The 21,161-nt window shown below is 44.6% G+C and overlaps 1 protein-coding gene across 1 annotated transcript in view; it reads left to right on the top strand.

Moving 5' to 3' along the window:
• LOC124775317 overlaps positions 1 to 21,161 on the top strand; it is a 444,140-nt gene that overhangs the window by 259,728 nt on the left and 163,251 nt on the right. The window lies entirely within an intron of this gene.

The following is a 21,161-nucleotide window of genomic DNA, read 5'->3' on the forward strand; positions in this document are numbered from 1 at the left end:
ATCAAAGATCAAAACAGTGCTAATTTTCTTTTTTTACAGTAGGGGTATCGTGAATAAATACAAAATCACGCAGATCCCTTGAACAGATGACCACGACAAAATTATTCCATCAGGACTATACGGTATGTGGGATAGGCGAAATACTGTCAGACATTAGAAAGAATGTGATATTTATTCCTAAGAAAGTAGGTGCTGATAGGTGTGAGTACTATCGAACCATCAGTTTAATAAGTCGTCACAGAATCTTAACACGAATAATTTACAGAGAAAAGGGAAAACTGGCAAAGGCTGATCTCGGGGAAGAACTGGAGGAATGTTGAAACGTGTGAGGCAATATTGTCCATACGAATTGTCTTAGAAGATACGTTAAGAAAATGAAAACTTGTGTTGATAGCATTTTTAGATTTAGACACCGCTTTTGATAACGTTGACTGGACTACACTCTCCGAAATTACACTATGAAGGTAGAATGAATTAAATGCAGACACTAAAAGGCTGTTTTACAATTCGTACGAACACGACATGATTGTCAAGAGTCAAAGGATATGAAACAGAAGCCATAGCTGGGAAGGGAGTGAGACAGGGTTTTAGCTTATGCCCCAACGTTATTCCATCTCTACATTAAGCGAGCAGTAAAGGAGGCCAATGATAAATTTGGAAAAAGAATTAAGTCAGAGAGAAGAAATAGAAAGTTGAAGGTTTGCCGATTACATTGTAATTATCTGAGATAACTACCTTGGAAGAGCAGTGGAACGTAATGGATAGTCGAGGAGTTATACTATTTCTGCAGTAAAATAACTGATGATGGTCCAGGTAGAGGATATAAAATGCTGACCGGCAACAGCAAGAAGAACATTTCTGAAAAAAAAAAAGAATTTAACGTCTGATATATACCACTATGTAAAGCAAAGTCGTGTTTAACGTTGTTACCAAAATTTCGATAAGTTCTTGACCGATTAACTTCAAATTTTTACACATTGCTCTAATGAAAGTTCAGACAGCAAAGGCTATATGTTTCTAATGAATATAATATTTAAATAGATGTCTAATAAAGAAAGGAGTAATGTTGTTAGTGAAAGTTACTGACGGGCTACCTTCACATTTTTACACTATACACTAATAAACATTCCGATGGATAAAAGCTATGTATATTTTTAAACAGGTTTTCCGTAAAAACCGGATTCGAGAAATAAAACTCTGTGCTTCCTTCTCTTATTTGCAACATGTTTCAACTGCGGTAGAAAGGCTTCTAAAACATTGGACACTTGGTTTCTCACGCATATATATTCTCTCTCCTTATATATAACAGAACTGTATACACAACAAAGTGCTGTTTTATTATCTTCCTTTCCGCCGATTTTACAGTAAATAGGAGAAATGTATTTACGGCTTATCGACTCGTGACTAGAATACTGCAATTTCCAATGAAGTTTTCATTTTCGACAACAGTAAACAAAGCTGACTGTCAGAGAGAGTGGCAAGAGAACAGATTTGGTGGTCGGGGGTGGGGAGGTAGGGATGGATGGAGGGGGGAGGGAGGATGTGGACAAAGGGGGGAGGAGGAGATGGGCAGAGAAAGTGGGGGCAAGGGAGGGAGGAGTTCAGGCTGTACATCGAATTCCCCATTCGTATTTAGCAATTACGAAGCATTGCTGGGTTCGGAAGTCTAATATAAATATTCGTGGTTTCTTCTGGTGAGGCTGGAGTGTAACCTTGTAAGGAGTGAAACATGGCCGATAAGCAGTTCAGGCAAGAGGGGAATATAAGCTTTCGAAATGTGGTGCTACAGAAGAATGCTGAAGATTAGCTGGGTAGAGAGAACAGCTATATGAGGAGGTACTGAATCGAATTTGGAAGGTCAGAAACTTATTGCACCAGTTGAGTAAAAGAAGGGAACGCTGGACAAGATGCATCCTGAGGAATGAAGGAATAGAGAGTTTCGAGATGGAGTGAAGTTTGCGGAGTAAAAATTGTAGAGGGAGACGTAGACATGAATATGCGACTAGTGAGTAGATTGAAAGGGATGTACGTTGCAATTATTATTCATAGATGAAGAGACTTGCACGAGAGAGACTTGCATGGAGAGTTGCATCAAACCATTCTTCGGACTGAAAACAATAACAATAACAACAACAAGAACAACAACATCCAGCGAAATTACGTTTAGAACTTACAATGTCACATCGAACATCAAAGGCTCGATCTAACTCCTTGGCTGTCTCTTAAGATCACTGAAGTGGAACCATCTTCATTCCTGACTTTCTCTTTTTCTCTTCCAAATCACTAACATTGTTAGTTAACACCCATCGTTTCTTTAATCTATTTGGAAGCTTACATTTTGCTTAATTTTCTTTGTAACTCATTATCGAAAACAATATCTGCTTGTACAATGAAAGTTTGTTGTTACATGACGAAAATTGTACAATGTACGACCAATTTTAAAATACTAGCTAGTAAGTCTTTAAATATGCAGTAAATAAAAATAAAGTACTCTGCAGAGGTTCGTCTTGTCCGCAGCTCGTGATCGTGTGGTAGCGTTCTCGCTTCCCGCGCCCGGGTTCCCGGGTTCGATTCCCGGCGGGCTCAGGGATTTTCTCTGCATCGTGATGACTGGGTGTTGTGTGATGTCCTTAGGTTAGTTAGGTTTAAGTAGTTCTAAGTTCTAGGGGACTGATGACCATAGATGTTAAGTCCCATAGTGCTCAAAGCCATTTGAACCATTTTTAGAGGTTCGTCTTTATACTGCTGTATCGAATTTCCAATACTTCCCTCAGCGGACATTACCAGTGCTGTAAATCTCTTTCTGGTTCCCATCGAAATGTTTTCTTGTAATGTAAAAAAAAAAATCTGTGTGTGAATCGTCGTCGTAGTCTGCTGTAGCTTTCTACCAATAGAAGATGGGAGAGCACATAGGATCACCGCTGCAGATTTACACGCTTCGTTCGCGTTCCGTTCCAAACATGAGTTGCAGAGCGCCACAGACAGCAGGAATTTGCTAATATAGCGACTGGCCTCTTGAAGTGCCTCTCGGATAACAAGAGAATGCTGCAGAATGCCTCGCGACGAGGCGCGTCCGTGGGCTTAAGTGGACGCCGGCTGTGCTGTGCCGTGCCGGGCCCGAAGCCAAACTCGCGCCAGCGGCTAATGGCCGACTTCCCTCCTACCCCACTACCAGCGCTCCTGTCCCCCGCCGATACGGCGACACGGCCGTTTCTGCTCTGAGCGCAACGCCGCGGAATCTCTTAAAAAAGAAAAAAAAAATTGGGACGGATGTGACGTTTCCAGACAGCGGGCGAGAATAGAAAAGGGCGTGGTTTTATTTGCGCCCGCGCCTTTTGAGGAACACTTTACGGCACGTGCATTTCGTGACCAGAGACAGGGCAATTGGTTGCCCCGACTCTGTTCACGGGAACGGGCATTAGCATTCTCACCTGGGTCGAGTTATTCGCGTCGCACGGAGCCGGTTCTGAGGTCGAGGTTGCTGGTCAGAGCAGACGTTTTCGGTACGTCACCGATTTTTCACTGATTCAGAATACGTTTCGCCATTTCCTGACGGAATGCCTTTTTTTTTAACCAATTACGTTCTAATTTATGTTTGCCGAGTTATCGGCCTTTTTAAGAAACGACGCGCAGGTTGTCGACTGCGTTTTACTTTTTATCCGTCGTAGCAATATGACGCAGGCCATTTAATCGTTAGTTCAGAACCTCCGGTGCCTCCATGACGTATTATCTAGCCCTTTCTCCAAGACTGGTCCTTTCCATCCGTCGACTGGGCTTAACGTGTAGTCGTTTTTACCTCCTTTTTCGACTTCGTGTTCTACCGTTCTGACATAGACGCGTATGACCTCAGTTGTTTTTGCGCCCTAAAATAAAAGAAAACTGACTCAGAGGTCTCCAAAATAGTGTCTAGATTTTTCTACCTGCACGTTTCTTTGAGAGCACCCAAGTAACGATTGCAAATGTAGGGAAACGCTTTGATTGACCCCACTTTGGTAGTCATTTTATGAACTGTCTTTTCATGATGATACATGAATTCATTGTACGGGAGTCGCCTAGAAAGTAATGCACCATATTGTTTTTTCTTCAGCATTTATGAACACAATGAAACATACACACGAGAAAGAATTATGTTCCTCCTACACTGCTATTTCTCTGCATAATCTGCTTCCCGTTCAATGGCCTTCCTCCAGCGAGACACATGGGCGTGTATTCCCTGTCGGTACCGATTCTTGTACTGGTCACGAAGCCATTTCTTCACTGTGCGAATCACCTATCAGCCATCCTCAAAACTCTTTCACTAATGGCATTCTTTACTGACCCAAACAAGAGGAAGTGTGAGGGAGCTAATTCAGGGCTATAGGGTTTATGGATAACAGTGCCCAACCTTATTTAATGATGTGTTCGAAACTCCTCAAATTTAAGTGAAGTCGAGCGTCATTTTAAATCAGTCATGTGGTTAGTTATGGCGCCGAAGTCGGTGGAAGCGCCTATTGAGTTTCCTTAATGTGTTCACAAATCCTTCAGAATTGAGGGTGCTGCCTTTTGGCATCCCGTCAGTGACTATGGCACCCTCACAGTGCCAAAACACAGTGAGCGTAGCCGGCCGGAGTGGCCGTACGGTTCTGGGCGCTACAGTCTGGAGCCGAGCGACCGCTACGGTCGCAGGTTCGAATCCTGCCTCGGGCATGGATGTGTGTGATGTCCTTAGGTTAGTTAGGTTTAATTAGTTCTAAGTTCTAGGCGACTGATGACCTCAGAAGATAAGTCGCATAGTGCTCAGAGCCACACACACAGTGAGCGTGATCTTACTGGCGGAATCAGATGTTTTGCTTTGTTCTGTTTTCTTTTGTGTTCACAACGGTAAACCCCGGTTGCATCACCTGTCACAATCAGGGACAAGAAGGCTCCCCCCTCAGTTTCAAAATGTTGCAGCAACTCAGAAGAAATGATTTTATGTTTCTGAGAAGGTTGACGATGGCGGAAGTGCTGACTGACAATAGCAACAAAAGCGTTTCTGAAAGGGAGGAATATGTTATAAAGTCGTTTCTAAAGGCATTTCTCTGTACTACAGCTTTGTACGAAAGTAAAACGTGGACGAGAAAAAACACACTTTTGAAATGCGGTGCTACAGAAGAACGCAGATGCTCAGATGAGTAGATCGAGTAACCAATGAGGAGGCACGGAACCGAACGTGGTGGCCATTTCATGTGGTGGTGGTGGTGGTGGTGGTGGTGGTGGTGGTAATGATGATCGTATGGCATAGTTGGCCGGGAGGTCCCATTCGGGTTCTGCCGCCAAGTGCAAGTCTTATTTCAGTCGGCCGAGATGAGGATGAAATGGTAACACGACAACCAGTCCCCGAGTGGAGAAAATCTCCAACCCAACCGGGAATCGAACCCGGGCCTAGTGCATGGGAGGCAAGCACGTTACCACCCAACTAAGAAGGCGGACACATTTCATGTAATATAACGTGTGATGTAACTAAAGTAACACGATACGTGTCAGTCATGTCGAATAACACGACTGACAATGCCATCATGTCATCCAACATGCCATTTGCCACGTCGTGCAATATGACACAATGTATCATTAAATTTCAGGACCGAGGCATTCCCGCCGGCTGTGGGATGCATCCAGTTATACACAGAAGCGCCAAAGAAATTGGCATAGGTATGTGCATTCAAATACAAAGATATGTCAATAGGAAGAATACGGCGCTGCGGTCGGTAACGCCTAGGTAAGACAAAAAGTGTCTGGCGCAGTTGTTAGATGGGTTACTGAGGTCACAATGGCAGATTTTTGAGTCTGAACGTGGTGTTACAGTAGCCGCATGAGTGATGGGACACAGCATCTCCGAGGGACGACTATACCTTGAATATCAGGAATCCTGTAAAACATAATATCTCAGACAGCTGAGACCGGAAAAAAATCCTGCAAGAACGGGACCAACGACGACTGAAGAGAATCGTTCAGTGTGACAGAAGTGCAACCCTTCAGAAAATTGCTGCAGATTTCAACCCTGGACCATCGACATGTGTCAGGTAGGAACTAATTAACGAAACATCATCGATATGGGCTTTCAGAGCCGAAGGCCCAATCTTGTAACCTTGCCGACTGCACGACACAAAACTTTACTTCTCGCCTCAGCAGGGGACTGTTCAAGCTGATCGAGCCTCTGTAATGGTCTGGGGCTAGTGCAAGGGACCCCTGATACGTCTAGACACGACTCTGACAGCTGACGCTTAGTAAGCATCCTGTCTGATCACCTGCATCCATTCATGTCCATTCTACACTCCGATGGACTTCGGCGATTCCAGCAGGATAACGCGACGCCCCACATGTCCAGAATTGCTACAGAGTGGCTCCAGGAATACTCTTCTGAGTTTAAACATTTTCGCTGGCCACCAGACTCCTCTGACATGAACATTACGGAGGATATCTTAGATGCCTTGTAACGTGCTATTGAGAAGAGAACTCCACCCCCTCGTAGTCTTACTGATCTATCGACAGCCCTGCAACAATCATGGTGTCAGTTCCCTCCAGCACTACTTCAGACATTAGTCTAGTCCAAGCCACGCCGTGTTGCGGCACTTCTGCGTGCTGGTGAGGGTCCTATACGATGGTAGGCAGGTGTACAAATTCCTTTGGCTCTTCAAATGTGCCGCGCGGGATTAGCCGAGCGGTCTGATGCGTTGCAGTCGGGGACTGTGCGGCTGGTCCCGGCGGAAGTTAGTCCTCCCTCGGGCATGGGTGTGTGTGTTTGTCCTTAGGATAGTTTAGGTTTAGTAGTGTGTAAGCTTAGGGACCGATGACCTTAGCAGTTAAGTCCCATAAGATTTCACACACATTTGAACATTTTTGCTCTTCAAATGTAGACGCACCACGACTCTCGGATTTTTTGTATGATAGATACATCCCACTCTTTAGATGCACATAGATGTGTGTCTATTAGTTCTTACACACCTCACTACACACGTAACAGAGGGTGGGTTTGGGGAAGAAATAGTCCCCTCGCGTAAAAAATCAACCCCCCCCCACCCAGTAATAAAATATTCCTTTAACACCGTCTGAGGACCAATACCACACCCAGAACCTTTATCCCCCCCCCCCCCCAGAAAAACTTTTTTAGCTATTACATGTATGCTCTTCAGCCATATGATACTGGACAGAGTGAAGAAAAAATGCCGCGCTTGGCGGACGGCATTAGACTGCTGATCCCATTTCAAGACAAAATTGTATGTAGAAAAACCTAGTGCCTCCAGTTGATTTAACATAAATGAGATTTAATAAAGGCATACCAGTTTGCCTATATGATTGTCTTTGACGATTGTATCACTTACGTTTGTCAGTGGCTGCTTAGACACAGAATAGCAAAATTTAAAACCTGTTTTATTCCACAACAGTATAAAGTGAAGAATTCGTGCTAATTACCAGTAAACTAGCCTATTACACTAATGTTTTGTCATTTACTTTTGACAATAGTGGTTTATACACATAGCAAAAAAAGTTTTGCATCACCCCGGTTCCCAGAACTCCTTAAGGAAGACATTGACTGTGGATACTGTATCACAGACACAGTCCCTTTGAGATGTCACTAAACTCGCCCAAAGATGTAAACAAACATGCATGAGCCGCTCCTATTAGACGGAAGGGGTCCGAAAGCCGATCAGTTCCAGCCACTCCACCAGGAAGGAGATAAACGGCTCGTGTTGTCTGTAGTTCAACCATGGCTAGACGGTCAATACCGCGGTTCGATTGTGTCCGCATTGTTACTTTGTATCAGGAAAGGCTCTCAACAAGGGAAATGTCCAGGCGTCTCGGAGTGAACCAAAGAGATGTTGTTCGGACATGGAGGAGATACAGGGAGACAGGAACTGTCGATGACGTGCCTTGCTCAGGCAGCCTAAGGGCTACTACTGCAGTGGATAACCGCTACCTACGGATTATGGCTCGGAGAAACCCTGACAGAAACGCCACCATGTTGAATAATGCTTTTCGTGCAGCCACAGGATGTCGTATTAAGACTCAAACTGTGCGCAGTAGGCTGCATGATGCGCAACTTCACTCCCGACGTCCATGGCGAGGTCCATCTTTGCAACCACGACATCATGCAGCGCGGTACAGATGGGCCCAACAACAAGCCGAATGGACCGCTCACGATTGGCATCAAGTTCTCTTCACTGATGAGTGTCGCATATGCTTTCAACCAGACAATCGTCGGAGACGTGTTTGGAAGCAACCCGGTCAGGCTGAATGCCTTAGACACACTGTCCAGCGAGTGCAGCAAGGTGGAGATTCCCTGCTGTTTTGGGGTGGCATTATGTGGGGCCGGCGTATGCCGCTGGTGGTTAAGGAAGGCGCCGTAACGGTTGTACGATATGTGAATGCCATCCTCCGACCGTTAGTGCAACGATATCGGCAGCATATTGGCGAGGCATCCATCTTCATGGACGACAGTTCGCGCCCCCATCGTGCACATCTTCTGAATGACTTCCTTCAGGATGAACCCTAACGAACATTTCTGGGATAGATTGAAAAGGGCTGTTTATGTACGACCTGACCCACCAACCACTCTGAGGGATCTACGATGAATCGCCGTTGAGGAGTGGGGCAATATGGACCAACAGTGCCTAGGTGAACTTGTGGATAGTATGCCACGACGAATACAGGCATGCTTCAATACAAGAGAACGTGCTACTGGGTATTAGAGGTAACGGTGTGTACAGCAATCTGGACCACCACCTCTGAAGGTCTCGGTGTATGGTGGTACAGTATGCTATGTGAGGTTTTCATGAGCAATAAAAAAGGGCTGAAATGATGTTTATGTTGATCTAAGATACTCCAATTTTCTGTACAGTTCCGGAACTCTCGGACTCGAGGTGATGCAAAACATTTTTCTGATGTGTGTGTATAACCGAAGATACATGGTTTGACGATGACTTGTGTTCTACTCAAGTCCAATGATTTTTAATACTTGTAACACTTGATAATGGCCTAAGGCGGAAAACTAGATTGTGGAATGCTGTACAGTCAAATGGCGGTCATACCTATCACAAAGTTTTGTATGACTTTGGCTCCACACACAAGTAAAATCATAGATTCACAAAACTTTTCTCATCGAACGAGGTCTTCTAGCCGCTGGTGTTAACATGCGATGAGAAAATGGATGCCGTTCTCCACCATTCAACGCTTCAACAACCAGTCTTTGAGATAAGTGGAACTGCCTTGTAATATCACGGGTACGTCGCCGAGGTGACTGGTGAGCGTTTTCAATAATTGCGTACTCTGTTTGTGGAGTACATCCAGTCCGTGGACGAAGACACTATTACTCGTGGACGAAGATTGCCGGCTTCCCGAAGGCGTTGCTCCAGAGGACGAAATGCATGCTTATCGGGATGGCGTATTTGAGGGTCCCGTGCAGCATACGCACGAGCAGCAGCGGTTTGGTTACAGGATGCACCCAGCACGAAAAGCATATCGATGTATCCATCGTTTGTGTACTCCATCGGAAAGCCGCCCTACATGAGCTCAACAGCACCAGTTACGATGGTACACTGATCGGTTAGTAGACACATGCATATGCAGTTTAATGGATCCCAATGCCATGTGATACGCTATTGCCAGGTGACAAAATGATGTCCTGCCTATAAACGGCGAGAATTACGGGACCGGACGCCTAAAAAAATAAAATCCGAACCTAATAAGATGGTGGGTGGGGGTTTGGTGTCACAGCACTCAACTCATTGAGCTACGATTGCTGGTATGGTGGTCTGGGGTGATACACGTTCCTCTGCACTTTCCGATGCGCTGCGTAATATGGCAGTGTTTCCAAAGCGCACGTGATCTGTTTTTGCTAGATAAACTTCTGTCTTGAATCTAGATGAGGAATAGCATGCTGACCTTCAAGTGCAGCATTTTTTTTTCTTCACCCTGTACATTAATTACTGTGGCTGGAGATTCTTCTGGATTTTTGGCACAAGATCAGGGACTATAGCCTATAAATTCCAAGAGGCAGGTGTGCCAATACGTAGTGGCTAAGAGCGCTCACTGCGCTAGGGAAGTAGGGTTAACTCGTAAACAAGCGCGGATATGTCTAGATGTTTTCGTTTAAACGTCTTTTAAGCTACCAGATAAGTCGGCAAGCTAGTTCCCTTCTTTCACACCCATCACTCTGCCCAGGACATATTCGTCTCTTTTTGTGCTATGACAGGAGTGTTTCTCATTCTGCTTCCCAACTTTTACTCTACCATAATTTTGACGTTAGACCGCCATAGTTTGACAACCGACGCAGATTATTGTTAACTCAGGCGACGACTGATCCGGGATAGGGCTTTTTTTTGTCATTCGAACCGTGTTGCTCATACCGTGGCAACGGATATAGCTTTCACATACCAACCGCGAGACCATTAATAGCGTGTATTTTTTTACCTTCTTACAAAATTTAAACCGATTTGCACAAGTTTGAAATAGAGAAGTGGCGTATTTTGATATTCATGACGTGGTCTACATATTACTTAAGTAATGACAAATGAAAGTTGTGGCTTGAACCATTTTAACCCTTATCCGTGAAGATATTACATGACCGAAACAGGTAGATATTTGGGTTTAAAGTAAAAGCAGCTGATGGTCAAACATGTATTTTATACAGTTAAAAAACTCACAAAAACCTGCTTTCCGCACGTAGAATGCGAATTAAGCTAGATTTTTAAAGCAAGTTTTCAACTGTATCATAAGAATGAGTTTTTTATTTATTTGATTCAACTTAAACCGTTTCGGCGCATTCTAGTCACGTAAGGACGAATTTTAAATGGCACTTTTAGCTCGACTTTAAGCCGTCTTATCTCGACAACGGATGAAGATTATCGGATAAAAAAATGTTTTTTAGGATTCATCCATTTATCTGCCTTCGTGCAAAGTTCGAACAGATTCGAACAAGTTTCAAATTATAGAAGCGGCGCACTGCAAAATCTGCACATAAAAACGTGTTCTTTGGACGTATTTGCACTTAAAATCCAAACGGCGCACATACAAATGCCGCCATTAGCTGAGCGTTAATTTCAACCAGATTAAAAGCTTTTACAAAAAGAATTACTCGATTAGCACGATTTGCCTGGGCGCTACCTCCGGTTCGTAGTCCACACCTTGCTTAACGTACTGTAACATAACTGTAGTAAGACAGTGGCTATGCAAGTGGCCGCCGGTCCGGGTTAAACCAAAAACTTTGTACCCCATAATCCTAACTGAAATACAAGACGAGCACCAAGACCCTCGCAAACAGCGATTTGCGCGTGGCCCTTCCATATTAGAAAAATCTGGTGCCTCAGAAGTTACTACAGTAATTATTTTTCGGTACCAAGCATTTTAAAATTGACTTAATCCCTCATGGTCAAGCTGCCTGCGATAGATTTAATGACGCATTGCTACTGAGAGAGGTTTGCAAAACCTATGTAAGAACTTAGTTCTGACGGGGAAATAAGGGTCTAACGAGTAGCCTGCCGTAGGCGAGTCGTGGACACAGTTCAGAAGGAGAAGCCATTTTGGGGAAGCCCCACTCGTGTCGGCTGTGTCCCACCAGAAGACACGGCGGGCGCGTCGCTACCGCCTTTAACTCCAGAGCATCTAACACTGCAAAACGCCATCTATTATCCCCAGTCTGGGTCCCGAACAAAAAAGACATAATTCATTATTATTGTGGAGTATACACGAAGATAATAGACAAACAGCAACGTGTTAAACAGACCGGTTCAGAAAAGTGTTATAAAAAGGAAGGTCGAGTTAATTCATAGCAAGACATTTTGTTAAAATTTGTAAAACAGTTTATAGGTATGTGACCCTAAGCTTTCCTAGCGAATCAACTGTTGCGTCCGCGTATGGTGGGCGGCAGGAGCGTGAGGGGGGGGGGGGAGAGGGGAAGGGAGGGGAGGAGGGGAACGGAATGCTGGGCGTTAACTCTGGTCCCTCGGTGGTTGTAGTGACTTCAGTTCGCTGAGCGCTGGGTTCCTCGCTTTACTGGGAGTGGAGGAACTGTCTTTATTGGCCAGGCCGCCAGCCTCTCGTATTTAAACAGCCTGTTTTAGAACACCATCCCAAAACGACGAAACTGTGTCAGCATTTCAGTTTGCTCATACATCGTAGTTCCCTGCAGTTACACAATGCTCCGCAAGCGCCGGTTTTGCTGGTCGTCTGTGTCCCCTGCTCCTGGCACCCTCCTTCGACTGCGAAGGGGTACTAAGACAGTTTATTATATTTATATTCAATTTATTTTATTTATTTAAGAAATTTGTTTAAGAAAATTCTCTGCTTCTCATTTATTTTTGATATTTTCAGTTATGGTTTGCAGTGGTTTTGTTTAGGTTTTAGCTTCAGTCTTTTAAACGCTAAAAAATATAAGTCTTTGGTTTTTAATACCACAGGAGAGCTAGATATATGTCCCGCAGCGTCGATCTCGCTTATACTCCTCGTCGGAGCTGCTCCACCTGAAATCTCTAAAATGTTTATTTCGCTACGAAGATCGTTCGTCACAACTAGGTGCTATGTTGTATGATGCGTATGGATTGATGTGTCCAACTTTTTTATCAACGAAAAGTTTATTGCTTCTGAGATAGTCTCCCGTCCGCAGCTCGTGGTCGTGCGGTAGCGTTCTCGCTTCCCACGCCCGGGTTCCTGGGTTCGATTCCCGGCGGGGTCAGGGATTTTCTCTGCCTCGTGATGACTGGGTGTTGTGTGATGTCCTTAGGTTAGTTAGGTTTAAGTAGTTCTAAGTTCTAGGCGACTGATGACCATAGATGATAAGTCCCATAGTGCTCAGAGCCATTTGAACCATTTTTTTTTTTATAGTCTCCCGAAGAATATTGACCGTGAAAAGATGCAGGCTCCTATCATCATTCCACACTGCACCTCCGATCGATCTACGTCACGTGATATCTGAAGAATGTTCGTCAAATCTTTCATAAATTGATAAATACACACATTGAATTTGTGTTATTTTCTTGAATTTGTTTATTGTGCCATCAACTAACTAAACATTCACAATGGAGCTTAATAGCGTCGCACAACAATACCAAAATCCCTCCAACACAAAACATGTCCGATCTCTGAATAGCTTCAAAGTCCTCCAGTATACTGTACATCTTTGCTTACTTATTCCAGAGAGATGCGTCCGTAGCACGGATCGACCAATTCTCGCAGCCAGTTTATACTGCTCTTGGGATTAATAGTCGCCGCACACAACTCAAGCTTCTGCGATATTAATAATCCATTGCAACACATCTCGTTGTCATGAGATTGTGTTCTAACGTAGGCGCTGAAACACGTGTGGCAATCAGTCTGATGAACGGAGGCAACGCTTCACTCCCAGTAAATAGTGAGAGTCAAGGCCCACCCATGCAAAGTCAAAACGTCGGGCAAGAGATACTTAAGCGCCCAACGAGGCCGGCACAAGTACCGGGGAACCGATGTTCCCGCCCGCCATTCGGACATAGGACTGTTGATATTTTTAAAAATATCGAGAATCTGATATACGGATATAAAAAGTCATTATCGGCACTCGAAGAAAGATACCGATGTATCACGGGAAAAATATCGACGTACCTGCCTACAAAAGTATCGGCTGCACATAGCAAATAGACCGCCGGTTTTAGGACTGTGTATTTAAGTACTGATTTATTAATAGATGTTCTGTTCATCAAGAAGCTAACAGCTTGCTTATCCCCCTTAGAGCAAGAAGTGAAAGGCAAACGATGCTCGTTCACGCTTGGCTATAACCAGTTTGCTAACAATGGTAACTGCATGTAAGTGACACAGTAATGGGTTTCCGAGGGATCTGTCGTTCGGTTTCGTCACACATATGATTTGTGGAGAACACTTCATGAAGACTTCGCTGTTTTCTCATTTCTGGCTACGCCAGTAATTGCAGTGTCAAAATTGTGTGCTGAAGCTAAACGTTGCAGTTTCTGCTGGTAGCGCCAAGCGCCAATTACATCAGCATTTCCCCTCACGCGTCTCCGCCCATTGTAAAGACCGACTTTGTCATTTAGATTTTTGTTCATCATTTTCAGCAACTGATTTTTTATTCACACAGTCAAAGGGGAACATTGGACGTGATGAAAGCTCAAAAACAAGTAAGACTCCTTCACACAGTGAACGTAAATTTATGTTCTGCTGCAATTTCAAACGAACAGCTTCAAATATGTACCGAAAATTTTGAAAGAAATAAAAATATCGGCACTCGATATTGCCATTTTTATATCATATATCTCCGTTTTTTTGAAAAAATATCGGTATATCGATGCATCCATCTTTTATCAACAGTCCTATTCACAGATCGCGTTCCACCACCACTCCCCCAGGCGGGTGGGTTGTGGGCAGAGATAAGGGGAATGAAAAAAGCGCGGTGAGGCAGAGACGCCCTTTCTACAAGTATTACCTGAAGATGACGGCAAGATACGCCGTCTAAACGTCGTGTTTCGTAAACAAGTTCACCTGGATGAAAAAACCTAGAGCAAAAAAAAAAACTTCTACAAATTTTTGCAGAATGAATGTTTCAGCCTACAACGGCATATGCGCTGTTTCGAAACCGTGGCTACTTAAAACTTTGTGCCGGACTAGAATCCGAACCGGGAACCTTGCCTCTCACACGCAGTGCTGTAACCAGCTGAGATATCAAGGCGTGAATCACGTCGCTGGGAAGCAAAAGACGATTCTTTAAACGATCCACTGGACTGTTACTGGATCATTTCTCCGCAATATCCTTCCTTCTAGGAGTGCTAGGCAAGGAAAACATTAACGAGAGCCTCTGTAAGCCTTTGTAGGCAGGGGACGGGTACTGCCAGAAATTACGCCACGACGGCAGTCTCGTAAACAAAATTTTCTTTTTGTATTTTTCTAGCATCTACTCCCACAACTGAAGTCATAATCGCTTCCCACTTCTTAGAATGTCGCCATAAGCTGATCTCATTGAAATAGGAATAGTTAAGTAGCAACACGCTAAACTAAAAATTTAAACCGCTTTAGTGTTATAACGTAACAGACTGAGACTCAAATAACGAAACACACGATTCATCTCATTATCACGATGCACAACAGGGACCACAGAGGGATCATCCAGAACCGCAGTGGACCGAAAACGGACTGGCGACGCTCTAGAAGATCCCAGTGAGTGGGAGAGGACCCCATGGAGAACGCCTGGCAAGCAAGACAGAGCTTCAAACGCACCAGGCTGAAGATGGAAAACCCAAGAGCGGATCTGGTAGACGCGGACTGCAGAGGGAACACCCAGAACCGCAGAGGACGGAAAACGGAACGGCAGCGCTCCAGCAGGTCGCAGCGAGCGGGCGCAGACCGCAGAGGGGAGGACCAGTCTCAGGTCGCGCCTGATGAAGGTTACGAGCTACGTTACCGAAATACCGTGCAAGAACGACGCTGATATGCGGCAGACCCGGGGACTCCACTGCGGGCCGAACCGCACAATAACCCTGGGTTCGGTGCGGGGCAGGGTTGAGGTGGGTGGACTGCTGTGGCCTGTTGTTGGGTTGTGAACCACTGAGGGCTACGGCGGGACGATGCCTCTCCGTCGTTTATGGGTCCCCGGTACAATACACAACGCTGCTGAAAGGAAATGGGTAAATACAGGGCGTTTCAAAAAGAAAGAGCAGATTTCAAACATTTATTTCTCAAAAACTACAAATGATAGAAACACAATTCCAACGGTCCTTCACTCAATATGACTACCAAATGTTACACAACAAATATCAAAACTGTACCTCAATATGAGCACCATTTGTTACACGACAAATATCAAACCGGTATCTCATTTCTTGCCACACACGACGCAACTGGTCTTTAGTTACCGAATTCACGGCCGCAACAATTCGATGTCGTACCTCTTGAAGAGTAGCGGGCATAGGTGGGACATAAACACAGTCCTTTATGTACCCCCACAAATAAAAATCGCAGGGAGTAAGGTCTGGTGACCTGGGAGGCCACAGACGATGACATTGATCTTGTGCTCCTGCTCTTCCAATCCACCGTCCTGGAATGGTGTTATTTAGGTACCGTCGTACAGGTTCAGAGAAGTGTGGTGGGGCGCCATCTTGCATGAAGATGAAGTGATTTGAATCTTCCTGAAGTTGAGGAAATAGCCAGTTTTCTAACATGTCCAGGTAAATGGTTCCTGTGATAGTTTTCTCCATGAAAAAGAAAGGTCCATAAACTTTGTTTACCGAAATTGCACAAAAGACGTTAACCTTTGGTGAGTCTCTTTCATGTTGAATAACGTCCCTCGGAGTTTCACTCGCCCAAATTCGTACGTTATGCCGATTAACTTTACCAGAAATGTGAAACGTTGATTCATCTGAAAAAATTAATCGTTCGGCAAAATTGTCCTCTTCCATGTCCTGTAGAATTGCAGTTGAAAATTCGAACCTTTTGTTGTGGTCGTCAGGACGCAATGCTTGCAATAACTGCAGTTTGTACGGCTTCATGTGCAGACGGTTACTCAGAACGCGCCATACCGTTGTTTTAGACATGTTTAGTTCGTGACTTGCCCGTGCCGTGGATTTTCTAGGGCTCCTTTCGTAAGCTGCACGGACACGCTCGACATTTTCATCCGATGTGCGTGGACGACCCGTGCTTTTTCGCTTGCAGATGCAACCATCTTCTACGAATCTGTGATGCCACTCATAAATTTGCTTATGACGAGGCGGCTGTTTGTTGAATTGACGGCGGAATGCACGTTGCACACCAACAATGGACTCTAACTTTGCAAATTGCAGCACACAAAATGATCGTTCCTGTGGTGTCGTCGCCATTTTCCTACAAACAAACGCCAGCGCCACTGCGGATTTGCATGGAACTTCTGCGCGGACCATTGAAAAACTTTGAACCTTTCTCTGACAAGAAACGTTTGAATTGTGTTTCTATCATTTGTAGTTTTTGAGAAATAAATGTTTGAAATCTGCTCTTTCTTTTTGAAACGCCCTGTATAATGTTGAATGGCGAAGTATTAGAAATTTTGCGAAGTTTTAAATACGTCGGAAGCAGGACAGAAACCGGTTGGAAGTGCAATTAGAAATTTAAAGGAGAAAAGCCAGCCGGCCGGAGTGACCGAGCGGTTCTAGGTGCTACAGTCTAGAACCGCGCGACCGCTACGGTCGCAGGTTCGAATCTTGCCTCGGGCATGGATGTGTGTGGTGTCCTTAGGTTAGTTAGGTTCAAGTAGTTCTAAGTTCTAGGGGACTGATGACCTCAGATGTTAAGTCCCATAGTGCTCAGAGCGATTTGAACCATTTTTGAGAAAAGCCGTGGCGAAAGCGGCATTTTATGAGAAAATGAGAATTTTCTGCAGCAATATGGAAAAGATTTGATGAAAATACTAATAAGATGTTTTGTGTGAAGTGTCCTCCTGTATGGTGCTGAAACGAAGACACTGAAGAAGAAATAAAAGAGCAAGGCTGGGTGGTTCCGAGATGTGCACATGGCGGAGGATGGAATAAGTTGGAGACACAGAGTGGAAATGAAGAGGCACGGGAGAACAAAAACAATTACCGGATGTAAAAAAAAAGAAAAAAAAGGAACTGGATTGGACATATATTAAGAAAGAAGGAGGGGCTTATAAAAACAGCCTATCTGTAGAATGAAAGGAGCATTCCTGAATGATGTGGTGGAGGAAGGATCCCAGATGATGGGATGGACGATGGCACATCCAGCAACATCAAGACAAAAGCAATGGATCGCAGGAAATGAAGACGGAAAGGACCTGCTAATATCGCAGGAAAGATGATGATGATGATGATGATGATGATGATGATATGATGATGATGATAAGCGAAGGGCGAGTAAGTCTTAAATAGCAAATATGGATTAAAATTATTCACAATCTAAAACTGGTTGTCAAAATACACCTTTGTCAGACCCAAAATTCGTAAAAATTACGTACCGACTGATCGAGGGGCGTAAGTGTACATTGGACAGCCAGACTTTAAACGACTGTTTAGTGAGGCTACTGCAAATCATGTACGAACTGGCATAAAAGGGACTCCCACTAGAGAACGATCATTCAGGTGTCGTAATTACTATATTGTAATAATGTCAGTAATAATTTTCATAATGGTGGTGATAAACAGTGTTGGTGATGAAGGACGTCAGTGGTGTTGCCACGTCATTTCACGTCACGTCGCGACACACTGGAGCGCCGAAAGCTGTTCCAGCGCGCATCGGATTTCCATTTAAACTCGGCCGGCGCCAGAGGCGGCTGGAATTGGACCGCGCATCGCGCCGATCACGCTGCCATTTTGTTTTTTTTAATTTATTTTCATTTTTACGCGGCCGTTCCATTAGAGCGCGATCACAACTCATCCGCCACTTAAACGAGCGACGCGCCCCAGCCATGGCGGCGAGTGCTACGGAAAATTACTCAGACACCCACTCACTCGTAAATCTCTCGCTTTGTCCACGAGATATTTCGACTAGTCATCGCTTTTAAGCCACCACACTGAACGTACACGTCTGTACGCCGTATTTGTAAGCGAGAGCCTTTCTAGATGAAGTGTACTTTCTTAGTACTTCCGCAGTGGATCTTAATCCAGAAATGTCTCTAACAAACACAAGTCGTTTCAAATATCTCAGAATGAATCGTCATCGTCGTCACCCATCGCCTTAGGCATGCACAAGCATTAGTAGCCCAATTGAGCTCGCCCCCCCCCCCCCCCCCCCCGCCATAAAAAAAATATGCAGCCTCAGTTGGCCTGATGTTTACTCATGCCTAAGCTAAGTTATATTGGAATATATGCTGTTAGAATTACGTTGAGTCTACGTGACTATCTACAAGGAACTGATTACAGCTACACTGTTATCTGAAACCTAGATATGCAATAACACAAGACTGATGATACTGCGACCGATGCTGACCATCTTTCCACTCTCACACACATTTAGAATCATAAATTCGCACAACTCATTCACTCGTTTTCGACATCATACGCCAAAGCACGGTACAAATAGTGGACTATGTTACCACACACACACACACACACACACACACACATTCTCTCTGTGAAACTCAGCAACTTGTTAGATCACCAACACCACACATCACAAACTGTTATCATAGCTGTCCGCAAAGAGATGCTGTGAACTTCAACATCGCTGGTCCACTAGCGCGACTGTCGAACCCAGGCGGAACGCACGCAGTTAAAAGTTGGCCAAAGTAGACACACCAGAGGCCGATCGCTACAACAAATGAATTTGGACATTTATCCACTATCGAGGCTGTTTGCGCCAAAGTATGAATGCCTGCAACCAGAAAGTTGTTACAGTCGTTCAGCTTTTATTGGACATAAAACAATGTTAACACTCTTACCGAAAGGCAAGGCTAAGTTAAAAAAGGGTGAAAAATTGTTTGACACAGATCATGACACAACCCCTCAAATATGTTCACACGACCCCCACTTTGACACCTGTTGTAGAATGTAAAAGGTGTCCGTGATTGAAGTTCCAGGTTCAAAACGCTGCAGAAGGAAAACCACGGTCCAGAATGATGTCAAATTTGAAGAGAGCATTATTAACACAGGTGAAACGTCATGCAACACAGATTTAACGAACATTGTAGCAATAGACGGCGCTATAAGCGTCTTAACGTAAATGAGATCGGCTGCAAATTACAGATGAGTAGCAAACTAACCGCTATCGTTCGATTTCCGCATTACTCCATCCGTATTGTTGAGTGTCCATGACTACGCAAGTTCTGCAGTCAACAGACGTGGCACTGTTAATTAGGTAAGCCGATTCACCACGGCAAGGTCGTACCACATCGGATGGGAACAACCGGTTTTTAATTGTCCTGAGACCAAAATCTGCATAAAAAACTAAATGACACCTGTCTTTGAAAGTCAGGAGACTGACGCAAGACATGTTCAGTTTGCTGTCCACCGCTTTGTGTCACAGGTTGAAATTGCGAAACAGCGTGTTTCACAACAGGTTGGAGTTTCTCGTGGGTCAGACTCACGATGCGTGTCTTCAGTTCAGCTACGGTCGTAATTGGAGCAGCAAATACAATATCTTTCATATAACCACAGAGCCTGAGGGCCAAGCAGTAGGGAAATGACAGCTGACAATGTTATCATTTCCGCTTCACTGGCTGTGCAAAGTGCGAAGGAGCGGCATCTCGCAAAAAAAATTATCTTACCCACACGTAAATTTTGTTGAAGCGTTGGGATGACGTTCGTGTACAATAGACTCTCATAGTGTTTACTAGTTACAGCACAGGTAACAGAACCCGCTGGACGCATCTCCTCGAAAAAAAAAAAAGGTCTACAATAAACGATGCGAAAAGGTAACAGGACCGTAGGACCCATCTTCTCGAAAAGAAAAACGGCCCAACGGTAAACGATGCCGGCAACCCGCACCACACAGTCACCTTTGCAGAATGAAGTAGTACCTGGTGATGTGCGTACGGAATTTCCGTTGCCCATATCTTGCATTTCCTCATATTGACATGTCCTTGGAGATGGAAACGGACTTTGTCTATCCACAGAATGTTCCATAGCTATTCATTGTCCACTTCGACGTGAGCAGGAAATTCCAGTGCGAAAGTTAGGCTTGCTGTCAGGTCGGCAGGAAGCAACTCCTGCACATAGATGATTTTGTATGGATAGCAGTGCAGGATGTTTCGTAGGATTTTATGCACCGTTCTCGCACACGTGTCCAACGTTCGGACAATTCCATGCGCACTGCATGTTTGCCCACCACCGCTCGACCCCTCCTGCAACGATGTAGCTACATCTTCGACAGGCGTCAGATCAACTGCTTTTCTCGCTGTGCTACATTGCATTTCAAAAGAACCTGTCTCTTTGAATTTTTAATCATTTTCTCGAGACTGTTAGCAGACATCCGACCAACGCCTTTTTTCACACCCTCGAGTGTCCGGAACTTCTGCAAGGCTGCTGGCGCGCAGTCACCGTTCTTGTAAAAGAGCTTTACTAGCAGTGCACGCTCCTTCACGGAGACAGTCATTGTTGAGCGTCTCTGTTGATGTGCATATTCTGACGCTCACAGCGCCACCTATTGTTCAAATTCCCATTTTTTATCTCTCACATAAATAATACCCTGTTCAAATTTGACGACATTCTGAGCAGCGTTTTGAAACTGCAACTGTAACCACGGAC

Source organism: Schistocerca piceifrons, chromosome 2 (genome assembly GCF_021461385.2).
Source record: "Schistocerca piceifrons isolate TAMUIC-IGC-003096 chromosome 2, iqSchPice1.1, whole genome shotgun sequence".
Taxonomy (NCBI): Eukaryota; Metazoa; Arthropoda; class Insecta; order Orthoptera; family Acrididae; genus Schistocerca; species Schistocerca piceifrons.